This window comes from Scyliorhinus torazame, chromosome 14 (assembly GCF_047496885.1).
Source record: "Scyliorhinus torazame isolate Kashiwa2021f chromosome 14, sScyTor2.1, whole genome shotgun sequence".
Lineage (NCBI taxonomy): Eukaryota > Metazoa > Chordata > Chondrichthyes > Carcharhiniformes > Scyliorhinidae > Scyliorhinus > Scyliorhinus torazame.
In genome coordinates this window covers 74,728,689-74,749,946 of record NC_092720.1, presented here as the reverse complement: position 1 = coordinate 74,749,946, position 21,258 = coordinate 74,728,689, and the positions used below count along the sequence as shown (strand labels likewise).

Sequence of the window (21,258 nt, the reverse complement as noted above, 5' to 3'; positions counted from 1 at the left end):
ACATACCCCAATGGAAAAACAGGTTGGTTCCATATCAACCAGCTTACGTTTATGGAACCCAATGTAGCCACACCCACCACGTCTCCCTAGCAATGGCAGATGATTCCGGCCCGCCCATCGACAACTTGGACCAGCCCCCCCCACCCCCCACCCCCCCCAAAGCCAGGACAGCACATCCACGCCCACAGACCCGACCTTGTCTCTGCCCACAGGTACGCCTTTCCATCTTGAGCTTGATTCGGATGACAGAGACAGCCCCTGGAACCACAACCAGGACATGTTTGGCCCTCTGTACCCCCTTTCATTGCCACAGCCACCGCCCGACAACAGAAATTTGCCCTTTGCATCTACCGCCCCTCATGACATACGAACCCCCCATTGCCATCACGACAACTCGTCGATTAATGAGGAATGACGATTCGGATCCCACGACGGCCCACACAGCCACGGCAGAGACGACAGACACGAGTTTGGCAACCGGGAGATGGTGATGACTCAGAGTCTGACGCCCGTTACAGTAACCCTTTCGCGATGCGTTTTGATACAGATACAGAACTGGTGTCCAGATGATGAGAAAAAGGAACTGCATGTGAATTACGGTGTCCTATTTTCTGATGGAACCTGCCCGCTTTCTTTCTTTCTTTCTTTCTTATTGCTACATGGTTTTAATTAATGTCGGCTCGACACAAAATTTCTTGATACAGTTTATTCTTCCGATCTCACATGGTTTTAATTAATGTCGGCCAGTTACAAAATTTCTTGATACAGTCATGGTTACTCTTCTGATGCCATTTACTGCCTAATGATCGTTAAAGGAATAAATTGTTGGATCTCATATGTTACAAATTCTTTCCGCTCATTCGGTCACCCAGGTAGGGAGTAACAGCACTAATCTCCGCCCTGCCTGAGGACCCCCAATGCATCCGGTCAGCCAAGCTCAGGTAGTGGAGCAACGGCACTGATCACCGCCCTACCCGGGGAATCCCACCCATTCTTGACCTGCCGCGGCCCACACGCACCTCATGCTTCGATCACTTCAAGTAATCTGGAATGGTTCTTTACACTCCTTACTGTTCTTGGCAGGTCTTTGTTTCCCCTTATCTGCTCTTTAGTGTAGTTTAAAGAATGCCTTTTGCCACAGCCTGTACAATCAACTCTTTACCTTCCGCGACTCTTTGGTCGCTATCCCAAGACACACTTGGTTGTTACACATTTGCTGCTATACGTGAACTACCTCTGGACCCTGGACTGAGAAATTGTCCACCCATTCACCGCATCGACCACAAGCTGCGGGATTCCTTGCACAACAGAATTTTTTTTCGGATGTCTTGTCTCTAAAATGGTTATTTCAGCTCTCTCTCTCCGCCACCTTGTCGGCGGCTCGGTTTCTCAGGTCCGTGGAAACCGCCCTGATCCGGCACAGCAAGCAGCATAATGGCCGAGGAATGCATAACTGCAAGCGGTGTCATGGATGTTAACACAGCACTTCAGGAAGTGCTTAAAACTGCATACATCCACGATGGCTTGTGTTGTGGTCTCCGGGAAGCTGTCAAGGTGCTGGACAAACGACAAGCTCACTTGTGTGTCCTGGCAGGCAATTGTGATGAGGCACAGTATGTTAAGTTGGTAGAGGCACTCTGTGCAGAGCATCAGATCAACCTGATTAAGGTTGATGACAACAAAAAACTTGGTGAATGGGTAGGCCTGTGCAAAATAGGCAGAGAAGGAAAACCTCGCAAGGTTGTAGGCTGCGGCTGTGTTGTTGTCAAGGATTATGGCAAAGACTCACAAGCCAAGGATGTCATTGACAACTATTTCAGAGGAAAGTGATGTGTTTCACAAATAAAATCAAAAATTAATTTTATGACTCAAAAAAAAACAAAAAACATTTTTAATGGTTATTTCAAAAACAAAAAAATGAGGGAGTCACAAGTGGTGACGATTCGAATGGGTAATTGAAGTTGAAGAGAGAAAGACAAACAAAACGAGATGTTAACCAACAATAATAACAGATATTATGCTTGCACCCTCAGGAATATACGAAGAACAAAAAGACAAGATGAAGACAGGACTGATGACCTCCATTGTGATCATCTCTCGACTCCTACAACTGCGCGCATTGACAGCCTTTGTACCCCACACCACACCGGCCCCGGACATAACCATACAATATGAGACCCCTAGCCCGTACACCATGCCTCACATGAAAATAAACACTGATGCCCCCACGTGGTGCGAAAACATTTTAAATGGTATTCCCTTTCCTATACAGTAGAAGCCCTTTTGGTAATAGCAATACTCTGCAGTGTCGTTCAGACACTTAGGACTCCGCAAATGGCGATGGAGAGCTGCTCGCTCCCCGATATACACACTCCGAGACCCTTTTCTTGGAATCCAACAAACCCCACAAACCTTTTTCACTGACAAAATAAAAAGATTGTACTTCTTCTATGACTGTTGTAGATTAAGTAGAGATGTGATGCTGCTGTTTATTTCTTTAACATTTTTGTATTGTACATAAGTTCCTATTTTGATATTTGCCAGCAGCATGAGAGTAGCTTAGGTAATGATAGTTAGAGGTTCCCTTGTGTAAATAAGTTAAATGTGTAATGATTAAATGTTTTATAGTGGCCCCTTTAGGATGTGTTGATAAAATTAGGTAAATGCTCGAAAAACATAGGACAGAGTAGTGTAGAACCTGTTCTTGACCAAGGGTAACCGGCACATCAAGGACGGATGAGGAGCAACAGTGTGATCCACCACGCTTCGCGTTCAGGATCAAAAGGAAGGGATGTAGCCATCTGGGATGGCCACTTACAAAGGATCCAGGAAATATGGCCATTTGCAAAGGACCATGGGAAATATGGTAAACCCAGGCGCTCAGAGCTTCTGTATATTGGCAACTCAGATAACTAAATGCTATCGAAACCCTCAGCTACTTTGCATTCTAATGGCCCATTTCCCCAGAACAAAAGACCTGTACTCAGAAAACAGATACAGAAACAGACTCATCGGCACCACTCCCTTTGCTCAAGGAGCCCAAAAAGCAAAGGTCAATGGCCGCTCAGGACACGCCCCGCCATCAAGGTACCCACCCATTTATTGGCCAAAATCGAAGGCAGTAATCGAAGCCTGCCGAATTATTGGGTCCAAAGCTAAGGACCGCCCAAAAGAGTGCGAAACCCCAGAAGGATAAAGAGAGACACTGCCATTTGTTCAGTCTCTCTTGGCCCCGGCCTACGCCTAAACCCATGTGCAGCATCACGACCAGAAGACAAGTTCAAGACTAACGATCCAGACGGATGAGCCCAGCAGAAACTAAGTCACTTCTCCAGACCCAGCCATGCAAGATCCGAACAAAGGCCTTGTTCCTCTGCATAAAGCTGGGTGCCTGAAGTTAAGTACAGGTTGTTGTAGTGTTAGGTGTAATTTAGCTTGTAGTATTTTATGTTGCATGCTGCATGTCGAAGTAATTCTAGTGTGTAAATAAACTATCATTGGACTTTAACTAACTAACTGATTGTTTGGTCTTTGATCGATATCCGGTAAAACCTTGTGGTGGTATCATTTGATACCTGGCGACTCTGAAAAGCAATATCATTAATAACTGTCATATTAGTATCCAGTTAAAAGAGCAACATTATTGGAATCTCCGGTGCCGATTGGCAACACAGGTGTCGGACTATGTGAGGAAGCAGGTGTCGTCCTTTCCCGATCTGCCGCCCCTGGGGTTGCAGGTCAAGGTGGTGTCAAAAACAGGGATGGGTGAGGGCAATGTTGGAGATCTACAAAGAACTAATGGACTGGAAGGGTGCCCCGATAGGAGATGTCAAGTGCAAGTGGGAGGAAGAGCTGCGTGGGGGGGGGGCTTTGAGGAGATGAACACATCCTCTTTGTGTGCAAGGTTTAGCCTTATTCAATTCAAGGTAGTCCACAGGCCACATATGACTGTGGCCAGGAGAGTGGGTCTTTTGAAGGAATGGAGGATAGGTGTGGGCGGTATGTTGGTGGGCCCGTGAAGCGGTCCGAAGCTGGAGGGATTCTGGCGGGGGTTTGCTGACGTTATGTCGGAGGTATTGAGGGTGAAGGTGGTCCCAGGTCCAAAAGTGGCAATCTTTGGAGTATCAGAAGATCCGACGTCTGGGGGTGAGAGAGGCCGACGTGCTGGCCTTCGTTTCCCTGGTAGCCCGGAGATGGATCTTGCTGGAATGGAGGGACTCAGGGCCGCAGAAACCGGGTAAGCGACCTCGCAGAATTCCTCAGGTTGGAAAAGATTAAGTTCACCTTGAGAGGACTGTGGAGGGGTTTGCCTGGAGATGGAAACCGTTCATCAACTACTTTGAGAATAGTTAAGATGTCAGCAGTGGACTTCCGGGTGCGGCTATGCAGAGCTAGGTCGCATATTCGGTAGCTCCCGCTTGGAACGGACTTTTGGGCTCTTTTACAGGGCCCCCACGGCATTTGTTTGACATTTCCCGGTGCGGCAAGAAGACTGCAACATTCCCCTGACAGTGCCCCCCAGGAATGTTATGTCTTTTGGCTACCAGACCCGGCAGAAACAGTAAAAGATTTGGCTGCAACAGGATAAACAGGGCCTCTTCCAGCATGCAGGCGGGGGAAGGGCAAGCTTAAAGCTGCAACCTGACCTGAGGGCCTTTATCAAAGGCGAATTCTAGCAGCAGAGGGAACAACTGTGAAAAGATCTCACCAGGGCCACTGAAGAAGCGGGGACGAGGCTTCTGGTGGCGGCCATGGAGGAGTGGGTCGCGCATTCGGCAGCTCCCGTCTGGAACGGACTCTTAGACCTTTTCCAGGAGTTTCCACAGACATTTTGGGGCAGATTGGTGAAGCGAACACTGCCAAAAGGATTCCCTCTCGAGACTTCCGGTTGCGGCTATGCAGAGCTAAGTCACACATTCGGCGGCTCCCGCAAAAACGGACTTTTGGGCCCATTGAGTGTTGGCGAGGAGGCCCAAGGCTAACGAGCCTCCGCGGGCGGTGCTGGTGCGGTTCCATCGGTTCGTCGATCGGGAGTGTGTGCTCAGGTGGGCCAAGAAGGAGAGGAGCAGCAGGTGGGAGAACGCGGAGGTTCGGATATATCAGGACTGGGGTGCGGAGGTGGCGAAGAGGAGGGCCGGGTACAATCGAGGGGGGGGGCGGTGCTGCACAAGAAGGGGGTGAGGTTTGGCATGTTGCAGCCGGCGCGACTGTGGGTTACCTACAAGGACCAGCACCATTATTTTGAGTCTCCGGAGGAGGCGTGGGCCTTTGTTCAGGCTGAGAAGCTGGACACAGACTGAGGGTCGGGATGGTCGATTGGGGACTGCGGTGAATATGTTATGCCTAAGTTGCTGCTGCTAAGATCAAGGAGGAGCTGGAGCGAGTGGGGGGGGGGGGGGGGGGGGGGGTGTCGAGACGGGGGTATGCCGCTGTGGGGAACGGGCCGAGTGTAGGGTGCGGGCACGTGGCTGGCCGAGGAGTCGTCATGGCTAGTCGGCGGGGGAGGGGGGCGGGTAGTCCCCTGATCCGGCTGATAACCTGGAATGTAAGGGGACTGAATGGGCCGGTTAAGCGAGCCCGCATGTTCCTGCACCTGAAGGGGCTCAAGGCGGATGTGGTTATGCTCCAGGAGACACACCTGAAGGTGGCAGACCAGGTAAGACTGAGGAAAGGGTGGGTAGGTCAGGTGTTTCACTCGGGGCTAGATGCCAAAAATCGAGCGGTGGTGATCTTGGTGGGAAAGAAGGTGTTATTCAAGGCGTCGAGCATTGTGGCAGATAATGGCGGTTGGTACATAATGGTAAGTGGTAAGTTGCAGGGAGAGAGGGTGGTACTGGTCAATGTGTATGCTCCGAACTGGGACGATGCGGGTTTTAAGCGGCGTATGTTGGGTCGGATCCCAGACTTGGAAGTGGGGGGCCTGATAATGGGGGGAGACTTTAACACGGTGTTGGATCCTGCACTGGATCGCTCCAGGTCTAGGACGGGTAGGAAGCTGGCGGCGGCTAGAGTGTTGAGGGGATTTATGGACCAAATGGGAGGGGTGGACCCTTGGAGATTTGCAAGGCCGGGGGCTAGAGAATTTTCATTCTTCTCACATGTCCATAAGGCTTATTCTCGAATCGACTTTTTCATTTTGAGTAGGGCGCTGATAGCGAGAGTAGAGGATACCATTACGGGGGAACCACCGGTTCGCCCCAGGAAGAACAGGTGGAGGATTTTCGGGGTGGCACAGGGCAGGGATACGAATGTTGGGGGACCTGTTTGTGGACGGGAAGTTCGCGAATTTGGGTGAGCTGGAGGAGAAGTACGGGCTCCCCCCGGGGAACACCTTCAGGTAAGGGCGTTTGCCAGACGGCATGTGGTCGAATTCCCATGGCTACTGCCACACACAGTACAGGACAGGGTGCTCTTCGGGGGGGTGGGTGGGAGTGGGGAAGATCTCGGAAACTTACCAGGTGATGCAGGAGGAGGAGGAGGCCTCGGTGGTGGAGTTGAAAGGTAAGTGGGAGGAGGAGTTGGTAGAGGAGATCGAAGAGGGGACGTGGGCATATGCCCGAGGGAGGGTGAACTCTTCCTCTTCGTGCGCGAGGCTCAGCCTCATACAGTTTAAGGTGCTGCACAGGGCACACATGACCGGGACAAGGATGAGCCCGTTCTTTGGGGGTGAGGACAGTTGTGTTAGGTGCTCAGGGAGCCCAGCAAATCACACCCATATGTTCTGGGCATGCCCAGCGCTGGAGGAATTTTGGAAGGGCGTAGCGAGGACGGTGTCGAGGGTGGTAGGATCCAGGGTCAAACCGGGCTGGGGACTCACAATATTTGGGGTGGCAGAGGAGCCGGGAGTGCAGGAGGCGAAAGAGGCCGGAATTGTGGCCTTTGCGTCCCTGGTAGCCCGGCGAAGGATTCTCCTTCAGTGGAAAGATACGAGGCGTGGAATCCTGGATCAGCGATATGGCAGGGTTCATTAAATTGGAGAGGGTGAAATTCGCCTTGAGAGGGTCGGTACAAGGGTTCTTTAGGCGGTGGCAACCGTTCTTAGACTTTCTGGCAGAACGATAGACATTGGTCAATGGCAGCAGCAGCTCAGGGGTGGGGGTTTTCTTTATTTTTGTTTATGTTATTTACACTGGAAGGGTCTGAGGGGGTGTATACACCTGTTGTCTTAAGTCGGGGTGTTAATGTTAATTTACTATTTAGGTACGGGGGGGGGGGTTTGGGGGGGTTGCTTTTTTTTAAGATTGTGTTTTGTACTTAACCCTGTTGGGTTCTTTTTTTCTTTCTCATTTTGTTATTGATATTTTATGAAAACCTTTAATAAAAATTTTTTTTTAAAAAAGATGTCAGCAGTGGGATTGGGAGTGGTTGCGTTTGATGTATAAATACAAAATCCTACTAAAACATTTTTTTTTAAAACACTGGTTATTGAGGAAGGCGGTCATCCACAATAAAACAATTGTGAGGTGTCTGAGGCTGCGAGGCACAGGAGCTTGGTGACTGAGATCATTTTATTACAATCGCCATAGAGACTTATAACTTTTAAAAAGAGATTTGAACTTCCAATTGATAGCCAAAAGAATTACACAAGGTCTCAAGTTTTAAAACTTTTACGGTAACAAATTACGAAAAGCACTTCTCATGAAACACTACTTTCTTTTTGTAGGCAACTCATACTTTAAACTAGATTAAAACTAGAGTAAACTAGAGAAGAACATTCCCCTTTTATACTCGTCACCCATTGCATTCTTCAAAGGAATACAATTATTTGAGCAAGTAGTCCATGGTTGGGGTATTATGGGGTGCTTAATGACTCACTGTCTCGGGGTTCACTATCCCCAACCCTCAATTCTTTGCTCCTTAAAGGGGACAAGGACCCGGTAGAATGTGGGCAATACTGACCCATCTCACTTTTGAATACAGAAATCAAGCTGCAGCTAACCTCCTGGCGCTCCTGCTGGAGCCTGGTCTCCCAAGCATAATATCAGAGGATCAGACAGGCTTTGTGAAAAGTCGGCAATTGTAGGCAATACTCAACGCAATATGAATGTCATCCTCGCCCCTCCACAGCCCCAGAACCAGAGGAGGATGCAGAAAAAGCATTTGATTGGGTGGAATGGGACTAGGACTATCTACTGGAGATTCTCGGGAGTTTGGGATTTGGCCCTAAATTTGCCTCATGGATTCGCCTGTTGTATAATGCCGCATGACCAGTATTCGTACAAACAGGGTATTCTCAGATTACTTTCCCTTGGGATGGGGAACCAGACAGGAATGTCCTTTCTTCACGTTGCTCTTCGCCTTGGCTATTGAGCCTCTCTCAATTGCACTGAGGATCTCTGATCAGCGAAGGGGTATTTATCAGAATGGAGTGGAACATCGGGAATAGTTTTGTGCGGACGACTTACTTTACATTACCGACCTAACTGCCTCCATACATAACATAATGAAGACACTCACACATTTGGTACCTTCTCTGGATAGTAACTAAATGTTGGTAGAGGGAGTGTTTTCCAGTGACTCACTTGCTAGAGGAATTCAATTTAGTTTGTCGTCTCTCGAATACCAGTTTCTGCTACTTGAGGGTCTGTGTAGCTCATAATTGGGTCTCACTTCACAAGTAAAATTATTCAGGTCTCAACAGTGGTGTCAGGGCGAACCTACAGGAGGTGGAGTAGCCTCCTTTGGTCCTTGGTCGGTCGGATCCAAACTATTAAAATGAAGGTATTTCCCGGATTTTTCTTTTTCTTTCAGTGTATCCCTTTGTTTATGCCCCAAATCATTTTTTATTAAGGTCAACAAATTGATTTCAGCTTTCATTTGGGCAGGTAAATGTCCTAGACTCCGCAGCGCTCTGCTTCAGAGAGACAAAGGGTCGGGAGGCTTGGTCCTCCCGAATCTTTCGTTTTACTATTGGGCTGCCAACATTCAAAAAATCTTGCAGTGGCTTAGCGACCCAGACTCGATCTGGGGCAGGATGGAGGCTCGCTCATGCACCATCACCTCACGTCATGCTAAAAATACCGCCCCACTTCTTCCCTGCAGGTATTTCCTCCACTGCTGTGGTGTTTTCCTCCCTCGGGATTTGGACACAGTCTCAGCAACACTTTAACCTTTTCTCCCCGTCTTCCCTAGCCCCTACTTGCAATAATCACCTCTTTTTGCCTTTGGGCTTAGACCTTTCGTTTAAATCGTGGAAGGCAAGAGATTTGTGCATAGTTTGCCCAGTTCTAACCTCTTTCATTATTTTCAAATCCGTGACTTTTCTCGCAAGTTCTTTCCTTCTTTTCCTTTAGCTCCACCCCCTCTTTGCTGAAGAGGGTTTTGTCGTTGGCGCAGCCTGACAAAGGGTCTATTTCAGATCTGTATGGCCTTAGCCTTTCATCAGATGCCACCCCTCCCCCAGAGGTGATGAAGGAAAAATGGGAGGAGAAAGTGGGTTGTGGACTAACTGATGAGTTTTGGAGGGAAGCCCTCTATAGGGTGAACTCCATTTCTTCCTTGTCCGATTGAGTCTGATCCAATTTAAAGTATTTAGACCAAGGCGAGGACGAGTTGGTTTTCCAGGATGTGGAAGACGTTCGTTGCTTGCTTGCCCAGCTAACCACACTCGCATGTTTTGGTCTTGTCCTAAAACTTGCTATCTTCTGGGTTTCATTTTTTAAAAAAACTATTTCGGAGGTTCTTCGGGTGGCTCTAGAACAAGGTCCATTAGTAGCCATATTTGGGGTCTCAGACCGGCATTTCACTCTGGGGTTGGTCGATGTTCTCACCTTTGCCTCTATAGTGCCCAGGAGACGAATGTTGCTTGGTTGGAGATCTTCCAAGCCGACTACTGCCTTGGTTGGGCAATATGATGTTTTTCCTGCACTTGGAGAAAATTAAGTATACCATCAGGGTGTCAGTGGAGAGGCTCCACCTGAGGTGGCAACCATTTATCTCTTTTTTTAAAGATTTAGACACCGTCAGCTGATAAGGGGATGAAAGATGTATGTATAACTTCTTGACTTTGTACTTTTATATCCTTGATGTTTGCTTGTTTATAATATGGTTAGTGTTTGTTTATGAAAATACAATAAATATATATATATTTTTAAAATTAAGTCAAAGGTTCCAGATGACTCAAGAAGGAGAAGGAAGGATGAGGGTAGCATGGTAGCACTGCTGCCTCACGGCGCTGAGGACCCGGGTTTGACACTAGCCCCGGGTCACTGTCCATGTGGAGTTTACACACTCTCATCACCCCCACAACCCAAAGATATGCAGGGTAGGTGGATTGGCCACGCTAAATTACCCCTTAATTGGGGAAAAAAGGACAAGTATGGATACCATGGTCACAGTCACGTAGGATGGCATGTGACTTTGCATTCCTCCTAAAACCAGCATTGCAAAATCATTTTGCAGAGAAATAACTCAGCAATAAAATGGGGGATATAAATGAAACCACCTAGTGATTGTTGGGAAAAGCATTATGAATGCCAAAACAAAGTCACCAGATTTAATGGTTATGCTGCAATGCAGTGCCTCTAAATTCATGAAGATAGTACTCAAAAAGAGTACATTTTAGGATGGTTAAAAGACATTTGCAACAGAATCAGCGTTGCATATTTAACACTACACTGGAACCTGTGCCCGCTTACATCATTGGCTCCCAACACTTGGATCTCACAGGGAAGTGGAACCCAAAGGTAAACCTGCCAGGACTCATATGACTGGCTGCTTAAAAAGCCAGTCTTGACAGGTTCATTCAAAGCCATATATTGAGAACCAGTGATGCCAACATAGACCTTGTATAATTTAAATGTTTAATTAGCACTTGATTGCCGTTAAATCCAAGCCTTCCTACCCTATGGCTTGTATTGACCCATTAACGGCATTTTAAAATTCATAGCAGCACACAGACTACCAATATGCAGAAAAATTTCAATGGCCTCCTAAAGCGCAAATGTAAAAAAAAAAAAAATCTATAAACGTACAAATCGAGAGAATTTAAGAAATTCTGAAGAAGTGTCATTTTGGGCACTTTTACAAAATAGCAATAATGACAGCCATTCAGTTCATCTTAACTCACATACAATAAAAAAGCTATATTAATTCAGGTAATGGCAGATGAAACGGGGAGAAAGTACGATTTTGCCTCCTTTATCCTATTCAGGAGATGATTCTAGGTGTCAGAACCTTTGCATGAAAATGTTCTTCCCAATATAAATTTTCAGTTCAATAACCCATTATTCATTGACAGTGCTCCAGGTTAACCCGACTCATTTCATTCAACATTTTAGATATTTCTATAAAGCCCCCTTGTGGTGCCAATTTCTCCCGTTTCAGCTTTGTGCCATTCCCTTGTGCTGCCTCCATAGTTCAAAAGTTCCCTTACATCTTGGTGACAAAAATTCAACAAAATACTCAAGGTGAAGTAATCACTGTGGGACCGCACAATTTTAGCACAACACTTTTGAACACACTCAAATGTATTAACCAATTAAGCTGTGAACCCTTTCCATTTCACCGTGCGTCATTTCTACATCATTCAAAGTCGACGTATGGCAACCATTTTTCCTTCTCATGTAATGTCTTAAATTTCATCTGTCACTGATTTATCCATTTGTAGGTATTATCGAAACCCCTTTGCAGGTACCTGAAATTTGACCTTTGCCTCCAAGTTTAACAGAAAATGTTGACAGTTTCAGAAACCCAAGGCAAACCTATCACTAATGTAGATTAGAGAGTTGAAGTTTTGGCACAGACTATGGCATACATTAGTCAGGGCCGGTTTAGCTCAGTGGGCTAGACAGCTGGTTTGTAATGCAGAACAAGGCCAGCAGTGCGGGTTCAATTCCCTTACCGGCTTACCCGAACAATATGGCGACTAGGAGCTTTTCACAGTAACTTCATACTTGTGACAATAAAAGTTTATTATCATTAATGCAGTCAACATCAAACATTTAGCTGTCCCACCAGGATTTGCATCCATAGATATAAATGACCCAAACTGACACCATTGTGAGCCTCTGTCAAGTGGGTCTATGAATCTGTTGCCCTATATAAGCAGCTACTCCTGTAGCAAATTCATTACGGAGTTAGCTCAGTATATGTGTACACCTCCAACGGGTACTCCATGTTGTTTCAGATCCAAAAACGACCAGCTCCCAGTGACAAATATAAGTGGGGTCAAAGACTCAATGTCATACTCTGACAACCTGAGCACAAAGAGAACAAGTAAAGAGGGCACTTCATAAAGCTGTGCTAACTCAATGTTATTACAATCATGCAGCTTTCTGGTTGACGCTCTGTATCTACAAGGCTAAAAATAGAAATATATTTATTAAGAACTTCCATCTCACTGAGGATGATTCAGGCCAATCCACATCCAACAACTCGTTCTGAAAATTCTGCTCACAGGTGCAAAGCATGTCAGTGACATAATCAGTGGCACCCTGCACCCTGAGGAAGTCTGCAATTTGTGTAAGCCATTCTGGTTGCGAGAACAAACTGTTGGCTTTGTATAGAGAACCTCTGTGATGGCTCTTGTGCAGCAAACGGAGAGATGTTGCTAGCAGCAACCTAGAATTTGCCAGAAGCATAAGAGTTAAGAGCCATGGCCACATTGGCAGCTTGGTGGCACAGTGGTTAGCACCGCCGCCTCACAGGGGCCTGGGTTTAATTCCGACCTTAGGGACTGTCTGTGTGGCGTTTGCACAATCTCCCCATGTCTGCGTGGGTTTCCTCCGGGTGCTCCGGTTTCCTCCCACAGTCCAAAGATGTGCAGGTTAGGATTGAAAATACTCAATTGACCCTTAGTGTCCAGCAAGGCCTGGGTTAGGTTATGGGGGTTTGGGGATAGGACAGGGAAGTGGGCTTGGTGGAGTGCTCCTTCAGGGTCAGTGCATACTCGATGGGCCAAACTGTAGCAGTTATATGATTTGTACAGATGCACCACAAGTAGTCAATTTATCCTGTCTCCTAACTTCAACAAATACTTATAAAAGTTTCAGGATCCGATCCGGATCCACATCTGCGGCAAAAATGAATCAATCACTTTCGGACCATACCCTGTGTACCAAATCATTGAAATCTGTCCATTAGCTTTTGACGTGTATTCAGAGGCAAAAACATTACCTCCACCCACTTTCAGTAGATATTTGAGCTCAAGATGAACTACCGACCACATATCTGCACCATCAAGAAGACCATCTATTTTCACTTCCATATCAACACCAGACTCCATTCCACTTGTTCATCTACTTCTCAAACCTTCATTCTTTTTTTTTAATAGAATTTACAGTGCAGAAGGAGGCCATTAGGCCCATCGAGTCTACACCAGTCCCTGAAACAGCACCCAACCTAAGCCAACACCTCCACTTTATCCCCTAACCCAGCAACCCCACCTAACCTTTGGGCACTACGGGGCAATTTAGCATCACCAATCCACCTACCCGCACATCTTTGCACTGTGGGAGGAAAACGGAGCACCCGGAGAAACCCACGCAGACACAGGGAGAACATGCAGACTCCACACAGACAGTGGGGAGACATTGGCGCACCACCACTCCACTTATCTGCAATTTCCCCCAGCCCCACAATACTCAAATGACGTTAGGAGGAATTTAAATTTGGCAGAGGAAGGGATCATAGAGCATTAGTATAACAGGAACACAGCATACTATATTAAAGGAACCGAGACAGAGGGAATTCAGCCATGTCGAGTTCCAAGGGAGTAAGGCGAGGCGGGATGACCGCTACTTAAAAGCTAGGGGCATTATAGGAAAGACTGACGAGTTAAGGGCGTGGATTGACGCCTGGAAATATGATATTGTTGCTAACACGAAACATGGTTGAGGGAGGGGCAGGACTGGCAACTCAACATTCCGGGGTATAGAATCTTCAGGCAAGACATAGAACATACAGTGCAGAAGGAGGCCATTCGGCCCATCAAGTCTTCACATATCCACTTAAGCCCTCACTTCCACCCTATCCCCCCAGCCCAAAACCCTTCCTAACCTTTTTGGACACCACGGGCAATTTAGCATGGCCAATCCACCGAACCTGCATATCCTTGGACTGTGGGAGGAAACCCACGCAGACACGGAGAGAACGTGCAGACTCCACACAGACAGTGACCCAGCGGGGAAGCAAACCTAGGACCCTGGCACGGTGAAGCCAGTGCTAACCACCATGCTACTGTGCTCCCAGTGAGACAGGGGAGGGTGCAAAAGTGGAGGTGGTGTTGCATTGTTAATTAAGGAGTTAGTTACTGCAGTAAGGAGGGACGATATCGTGGAAGGGTCTTCAAATGACGCTTTGTGGGTAAAGCTGAGGAATAAAAAAAGGGGGCACTCACATTGCTGGGAGTGTATTTATTAGAACCCCCACCCCAAATTGTCAGTGGGCAATAGTGGAGCAGATATGCAGACAATTCACGGAGGTGTGCAAAAATAATAATTGGATAATATTAGGGGATTTCAACTTCCCGAACATTAATTGGGAAAATCATAGTGCAAAAGGGTTTATGTGGGGGCGGATTTCTTGAAATGTATTCAAGAGAGCTTTTAATCTCAATATGTAAAAGGGCCAACGAGGGATGGCGTAGTGCTGGATCGGATTCTGGGGAATGAAGCCAGACAAGTGTGCGAGGTGACAGTGGGGAAGCATGCTACTGATAGCGATCACAACACAGCCAAATTTAAGTTTGTTATGGAAAAAGAAAAGGATAATCTGCAAAAATCGATTTTGGATTGGGAGAAGGCAGATTTCATTAGAGCAAGACAGGATTTGGCCAAGGTAGACGGAAACCAGCTACTTGTGGAAAAAGCTACAGTAGAGCGGTGGGGGGCAATCAAAAAGGAAATGGGAGAGTTACAGGCCCATAATATTCCATATCAGATGAAATGTAGGAGCAACAAGCCTAGGGAACTCTGTTTGTCTAGGAATATTCGGGACTGGATAAGAACGAAAAGAGGCTTTTAGCAGGTACAAAGGGAGCAAATCAGTGGAAGCCTGGAGTATAGAAAATGCAGGGGGGGGGGTGGTTTTAGGAAAGTATTAGATCAAAGAAGAGGGATGAAAAAGCACTGGAGGTTAGGATTAGGGAGAATCCCAAAATATTCTGCAAGTATATGAAGGGGAAGAGAATAACCAGGGAAAGTGTACAACCCATTAACAACCAGGTGGCAATCTGTGCATGGAGCTGGAGGACATTGGTAGGGTGTTAAATAAGAGCTTCACATATTGTCTTCACTCAGGAGGAGGAGGAGGATGCAGGTTCAGAATTCGGGAGAGGGACTGTGAGGTTCTCGAACAGTTTAACATGGGGAGTGTGAATGTACTGAAGGTGTTGGCGGGCTTATAAGTGGACAAATCTCCAGGTCCAGATGTTTTATCCCAACTGCTATGGGAGGAAAAGGAGGAAAATCCAGGGGCTCGGACCCAAATTTTTAACTCCTTTCTGGCCACAGGGGAGGAGCCAGAAGATTAGAGGACAGCTAATGTGACTCCATTTTTCAAGGGTGGTGGAGAAAAATGCAGGAAATTGCAGAATAGTCAGTCCCACATCAGTGACAGGGAAACCGTTGAGAAAAAATTCTGAAAGAGAAAATTACTCTCCACTTGGAGAGGGAAGGTTTAATCAGGGATAGTCAGCATGGCTTTGTCAGAGAGAGGTCACGTCTAACCAAATTTAGGAGGAGGTGATTGGGTGTGTGGATGAAGGTAGTGCAGTTGATGGAGTTTATATGGATTTCAGCAAAAAGCCTTTCATAAAAATCATAGAATCCCTACAGTGCAGGAGGAGGCCATCCGGGCCATCGGGTCTGCACCGACACTCTGAAAGAACATCCTACCTAGGCCCACTTCCCCGTTCTATCCCCATATCCCCACGTCACCCGCACAACTCTAGACACTACGGTATAAGTTATAGCATGGTCAATCCACTGAGCCTACACATCTCCGGGCTACTGGACGAAACCCATGCCGACACAGGAAGAACGTGCAAACTCCACACAGTCATCCAAGGCCGGACTTGAACCTGGGACCCTGGAGCTGAGAGACCGCAGTGCTAACCACTGTGCCACCATGCCGGCTTTGACAACGTCCCACATGAGAGACTGATAAAGAAGTTAAAAGCACATGGGGAGGGCACTGGGACTGCGGCGCTGAGGACCCGGGTTCGAATCCTGGCCCTGGGTCACTGTCCGTGTGGAGTTTGCACATTCTCCCCATGTCTGCGGGGTTTCACCCCCACAACCCAAAGATGTGCTGATTAGGTGGATTAGCCACACTAAATTGCCCCTTAATTGGAAGAAAAAAGCACATGGGATCCAGGGTAACTTCGCACATTGGATCCCAAACTGAATTAGTCGTAAGAGACAGGGTGGTGGTAGAAGGGGAAGGTCTTAGGTTGCAGAAGATATATACGAGGTGGAATTTAACACTGAAAAGTTTTTGGAAGGAGTAACAACACATGGAAGTACACAATGAATGGCAGGACACTCGGAAGTTTATCGGAATAGCGAAATCTTGCAAATCCACAGATTCCTGAAGGACATGTTAATAGGGTGGTAATGAAGGTACACGGGACACTTGCCTTGATTAGTCGTGGCACAGATTATAAAGACAGTGAGATTATGTTGGAGCAGTACAAAACTTTGGTTAGGCCACAGCTGGAATACTATGGGCAGTTCTGGTCACCTCACTATAGGACGAATGTGATTGCACTGGGGACAGTGCAGAGGAGATTCACCAGGTTGTTGCCTGGGATGTATTTGAGCTATAGGCTGGGGTTGTTTTCATTAGAGCAGGGAAGGCTGAGGGGGGACCAAATTGAGGTGTATAAGAGTATGAAGGGTATGGACAGGTTAGAGGGGAAGCAGCTGGTCCCCTTACTTGAAGATCAATAACGAAGGGGCATAATTTTATGGTGAGTGGCAGGAGGTTGAGGGGATTTGAAGAAATAGTCTTTCACCCAGAGGGTGTTGGGAGCCTGGAAACCACTGCCTGGGAGGGTAGTAAAGGTAGGAAACCAGACCACCTTTAAAAAGCATGTAGATGAACACTTGAAATTTCATGCGACGAAAGAGAAAATGCTGGAAAACCTCAGCAAGTCTGGCAGCATCTGTAGGGAGAGAAAAGAGCTAACGTTTTGAATCCGATGACTCTTTGTCAAAAGCTCTTTGACAAAGAGTCATCGGACTCGAAACATTCGCTTTTTTCTCTCCCTACAGACGCTGCCAGACTTGCTAAGGTTTTCCAGCATTTTCTCTTCCGTTTCAGATTCTAGCATCCACAGTACTTTAAGATTGCACACTATATTCCTTTCTGGTTGTTCTGTGGCAGTAAACTATTTCCGCTTCCCAAACAAGAAAGTGATTCTTGTGGAGCGGCGCGGTAGCACAGTGGTTAGCACTTCTGCCGCACAGCACCAGGACCCGGGTTCACTTTCGGCCTTGAGTGACTTGCACATTTTCCCGTGTCTGCGTGGGTTTCCTCTGGCTGCTGCAGTTTCCTCCCACAATCCAAAGTAGCACAGGCTAGGTGAATTGGTCATGCTTAAAAATTGCCCCTTAGTGTCCAAAGATGTGTAGGTTAGAACATAACATCGAACAAACAGTACAGAAGGAGGCCATTCGGCCCATCAAGTTTGCACAGACCCGCTTAAGCCCTCAGTTCCACCCTATCCCCGTAATCCAATAACCCCATCTAACCCTTTTGGTCACTAAGGGCAATTTATCATGGCCAATCAACCTAACCTGCATGTCTTTGAACTGCGGGAGGAAACCGGAGCACCCAGTGGAAACCCACACAGACACGGGGAGAACATGCAGACTCCACACAGACAGTGACCCAGCGGGGAATCGAACCTAAGGGTTTATTGGGATAGGAGTGGAGGGGAGGGGACTTGGGTGGGGTGCCCTTTCAGATAGTCGGTGCAGACGCAATTGCTGAATGGACTCCTTCTGCACTGTAGGAATTCCATGGTTCTAGGAGTGTACAAAGAAAAGAATATCCTTTAACCATTGCAAAAAGTGTGTGCACCACATTTTCGAATCTAAGTGTAGTGGAACATAAAGCAAAAACAGATCAACAGAAGTGAGATTGCTACTCCACCAAAATAAATCCATATAATCAACAAAATTCCAGCAGTTTTCTCATAGTTAACAATGAGCTTCAGAAGTTTTTGTAGAAGACCGTATAATTTTAGAAGATGGCAATCCTCAATTGCAGCCATTTCACACAGAAGACCCACCAGCTCATTGTAATCAATGTATTACTTTGTCCAGCCAGATATTATATCCTATATGTGTCAATTTATTTCATCAATGCCACTTTCTCGAAACAAATGAGCCAACTTTGCAGCACAATTAATTTGCTGTACATATTTTGTTGCACCCAAGATTGAACTCGAGTTCAACAGGAAGTAATATTCTAATTGCAAATTGATTTCGTGTTCAACACACAAAAATATGCCTAATCTCACACTACACAGGCTTGTCGATTCTGCAAAAAGGGTCAATGCCATTGGTGCTGATGTTCTGTGTTGGTTTTTGGAAACTGACTGGTGTCCCGCCAGTTATGTAACCCATTATGTGAGCTACAAACACCAATTCGCTTTTAGAAATCCGTCTTTTTTTTTAAAGTCTAGCTGGAGTGTTACAAGAATTTGGACAGAGTGGTCAACACGGTTGCTAGCATTACAAGGCCTCGACAAAGCCACAACTTTTAAAATCAGTAAACAGCAGGGATTTCTTCACCCCCCCAGGCTGTAGAACGCCATCCTGATCATTCCCCGTGTAACTGAATTACAGACCAGGAGCTCTTCCAGCTCCGGTGTCAGTCACAGCAGCATGTGGCTCTCAGCCTTTTCTTCAAACGCTTCCCTTCCCCTCCCCCCACAGCACGAGTCCAGGCCCGGGGGCAGCCGCCTCCACCGCCGCGTTTCTCCCGCACCTTCAGCCCGAGAGGCCAGGGCGAGGGCGCTGAGCCCCGCCAGGGCCTCCAGCCCCCCACACCGTGCCCCCTCCCCAAAAAAATGTATTTTTAAAAAACACCAGCCACCCAGGTTAGGGCAGCACCCAGCCGCCGCCGGCCGGCTTTAACCCTGGGGGTTCAGGGAGGCCTCCCTCCCTTCGGCGGGGGGGGCACTCAGATAGCAGCATTGGACCAGGCCGCCAGTTACTGGGGGGGGGAGTGGGTGAGCTCCCCCTTCCCCCACCTCTGGGCCTAGTACCGCAGGCAGGCCCCTTCCCCCACACGCACTCTCCGCCTTGTTACGGGCTCCACCCACACCTCCCCACCGCCTCCTGCAGCCCGCTCTCCGGGTAAAGTTGGAATGCAAGAGCCCGGGCCGGTGCTCACTCACCGGGAAGCGCAGACACTCGGCGGCGGCCTCTTCCTCCACCTCCTGGCTGCTGGGCGGCCTCCTGTTGTTGTTCCTTCCCCTCCCCCTCGCCTCTCGGAGGCCGGGGCTTTAAAAGGCGGTTATAGTGGAAATTTCTGGGATATTAAAAACTCCACATCCGTGCCAGCTGGAGAGCGGCTTGCAGGGCGCCGAGAAATAGTATTGTCCCAGAAAGGAGGCAGATAGATAGTGTGTGAAAGAAAACACAACTGCGGCGGCGGCTTGCTTGGTAAATGCTGGGGCGAGTAAGGATTTGCCGTGAAGAACGTCAAGCTGAACACAGCCAAACGTTCACTGCCATCCAACGTCTGCCTCCCCGCCTGGCAGCCACGGTGACCCGGCCCGCGCAAATGGCTCACTCACAGCAACAGGGCTCTCATTGTGTCAGATAGGGAGGAGGCAACAGGAGCAACAACACAAACTCTCACTTATCCTGCCTCCTCGCCACATCAATACCAACACACTCAAACTAGTGACCCTTCTTTCAAAGAAAATGGTGGCGGTGCACAGAAAAATAAGCTGTTGCAATCTTCTAGGCTGGTAGTAAATGATTATTTATTTTCCACCAGAGAGAGAGAGGATAATCCCTTCGCCCTCGACTGACGAACTGCAGCTCACGCAGAGCTACTGAAGTTACAGATGTGGGAGTAGGCCCCTGGAGGCTGCTCTGCCATTCAATAAGATCATGGCTGTAACTTCAACCCCATATTCCTTTCACCCCCCCCCCCCTTGTTTATCAAGAATCTATCCATCTCTGCCTTAGAAATATTCAAAGTCCCTGCTTTAACTGCCTTTGGAGGAAGAGAGTCTAGAGGTTCACGACCCTCAGAGGAATGCCATCTCAGTGTTGAATAAGTGACCCCTTATTTTTAAACTGACCCCCGAATTCTAGATTCTCCAACAAGAGGAAACATCAATGATATTTCCATGGTCTTACACTCATCTTTGGAACCTCTTGACAACAAGCACACCTATGTCAGGTTCCCGTTTGTTGACTATATTTCTGCTTTTAATACCATCATTTCAGCCAAGCTCGTATCCAAACTTCGAAACCTAAGACTTGGCACTTCCCTTTGCAACTGGATTCTCGATTTCCTAACCAACAGGATACAATCAGTGAGGATAGATAATGACATCTCGTCCACAATAGTCCTTAACATCGGGGCCCCGCAAGTCTACGTACTCAGCCCTCTACCCTTATACACATATGATTGTGTGGCAAAATCTGGCCCCAACTCTATCTTTATGTTTGCCGATGATACGACCATAGTGGGTTGGATTTCTAGCAACGACGAGTCAGAGTACAGGAGAGAGATAGAGAACGTAGCAGCATGGTGCAATGAAAACAATCTCTCCCTCAATGTTAGCAAAACAAAGGAGCTGGTCGACTTTAGGAAGCGAAATGCAGTACACGTCGTCTGTATCAATGATATTGAGGTTGACAGTTTCCAGTTCCTAGGTGTGAATATTACCAACAATTTGTCCTGGTCCACCTATGCCGATGTTACGATTAAGAAAGCGCAACAACACCTTTACTTCCTCAGGAAGTTAGGCATGTCCACAATGACTCTAAATTTCTATAGATGCATCATGGAAAGCATTCTACCTGTTTCATCACAGCTTGGTATGTCAAATGTTCTGCTCATGATCGTAAGAAATTACAGAGATGTGAACACATTCAGTCCATCACGCAAGCCTGTCTTCCATCTATTGACTGTCTATATTTCTCGCTGCCTTGGGAAAGTGGCCAACATAATTAAAGACTCCTCCCATCCTGGTTTTTCTGGTTATTCTTTTTTCCAACTTCTTCTATCGCGCAGAAGATACAAAAGCTTGAGAACCCATTCTAACAGATTCAAAAATAGCTT

General features: G+C 47.3%; 1 protein-coding gene and 1 pseudogene across 4 annotated transcripts in view; one reads left to right on the top strand and one right to left on the bottom strand.

Annotated features, from left to right (window-relative positions):
- The window catches only part of tbl1xr1a (TBL1X/Y related 1a), a 304,123-nt gene that overhangs the window by 249,906 nt on the left and 32,959 nt on the right, over nt 1-21,258 (bottom strand). For 2 of the 4 annotated variants that reach the window (XM_072474366.1, XM_072474365.1), the window contains exon 1: nt 19,352-19,686. The exons of 1 other annotated variant lie outside the window; for it this stretch is intronic. The gene's annotated coding sequence lies outside the window, so the exon portion shown is untranslated. Of the gene's footprint in view, nt 1-19,351; nt 19,687-21,258 lie in introns of those variants that run through there. One more of the 4 variants, XM_072474368.1, reaches the window with a different exon arrangement.
- Nucleotides 1,386-1,859, top strand: LOC140389308 (small ribosomal subunit protein eS12 pseudogene; annotated as a pseudogene).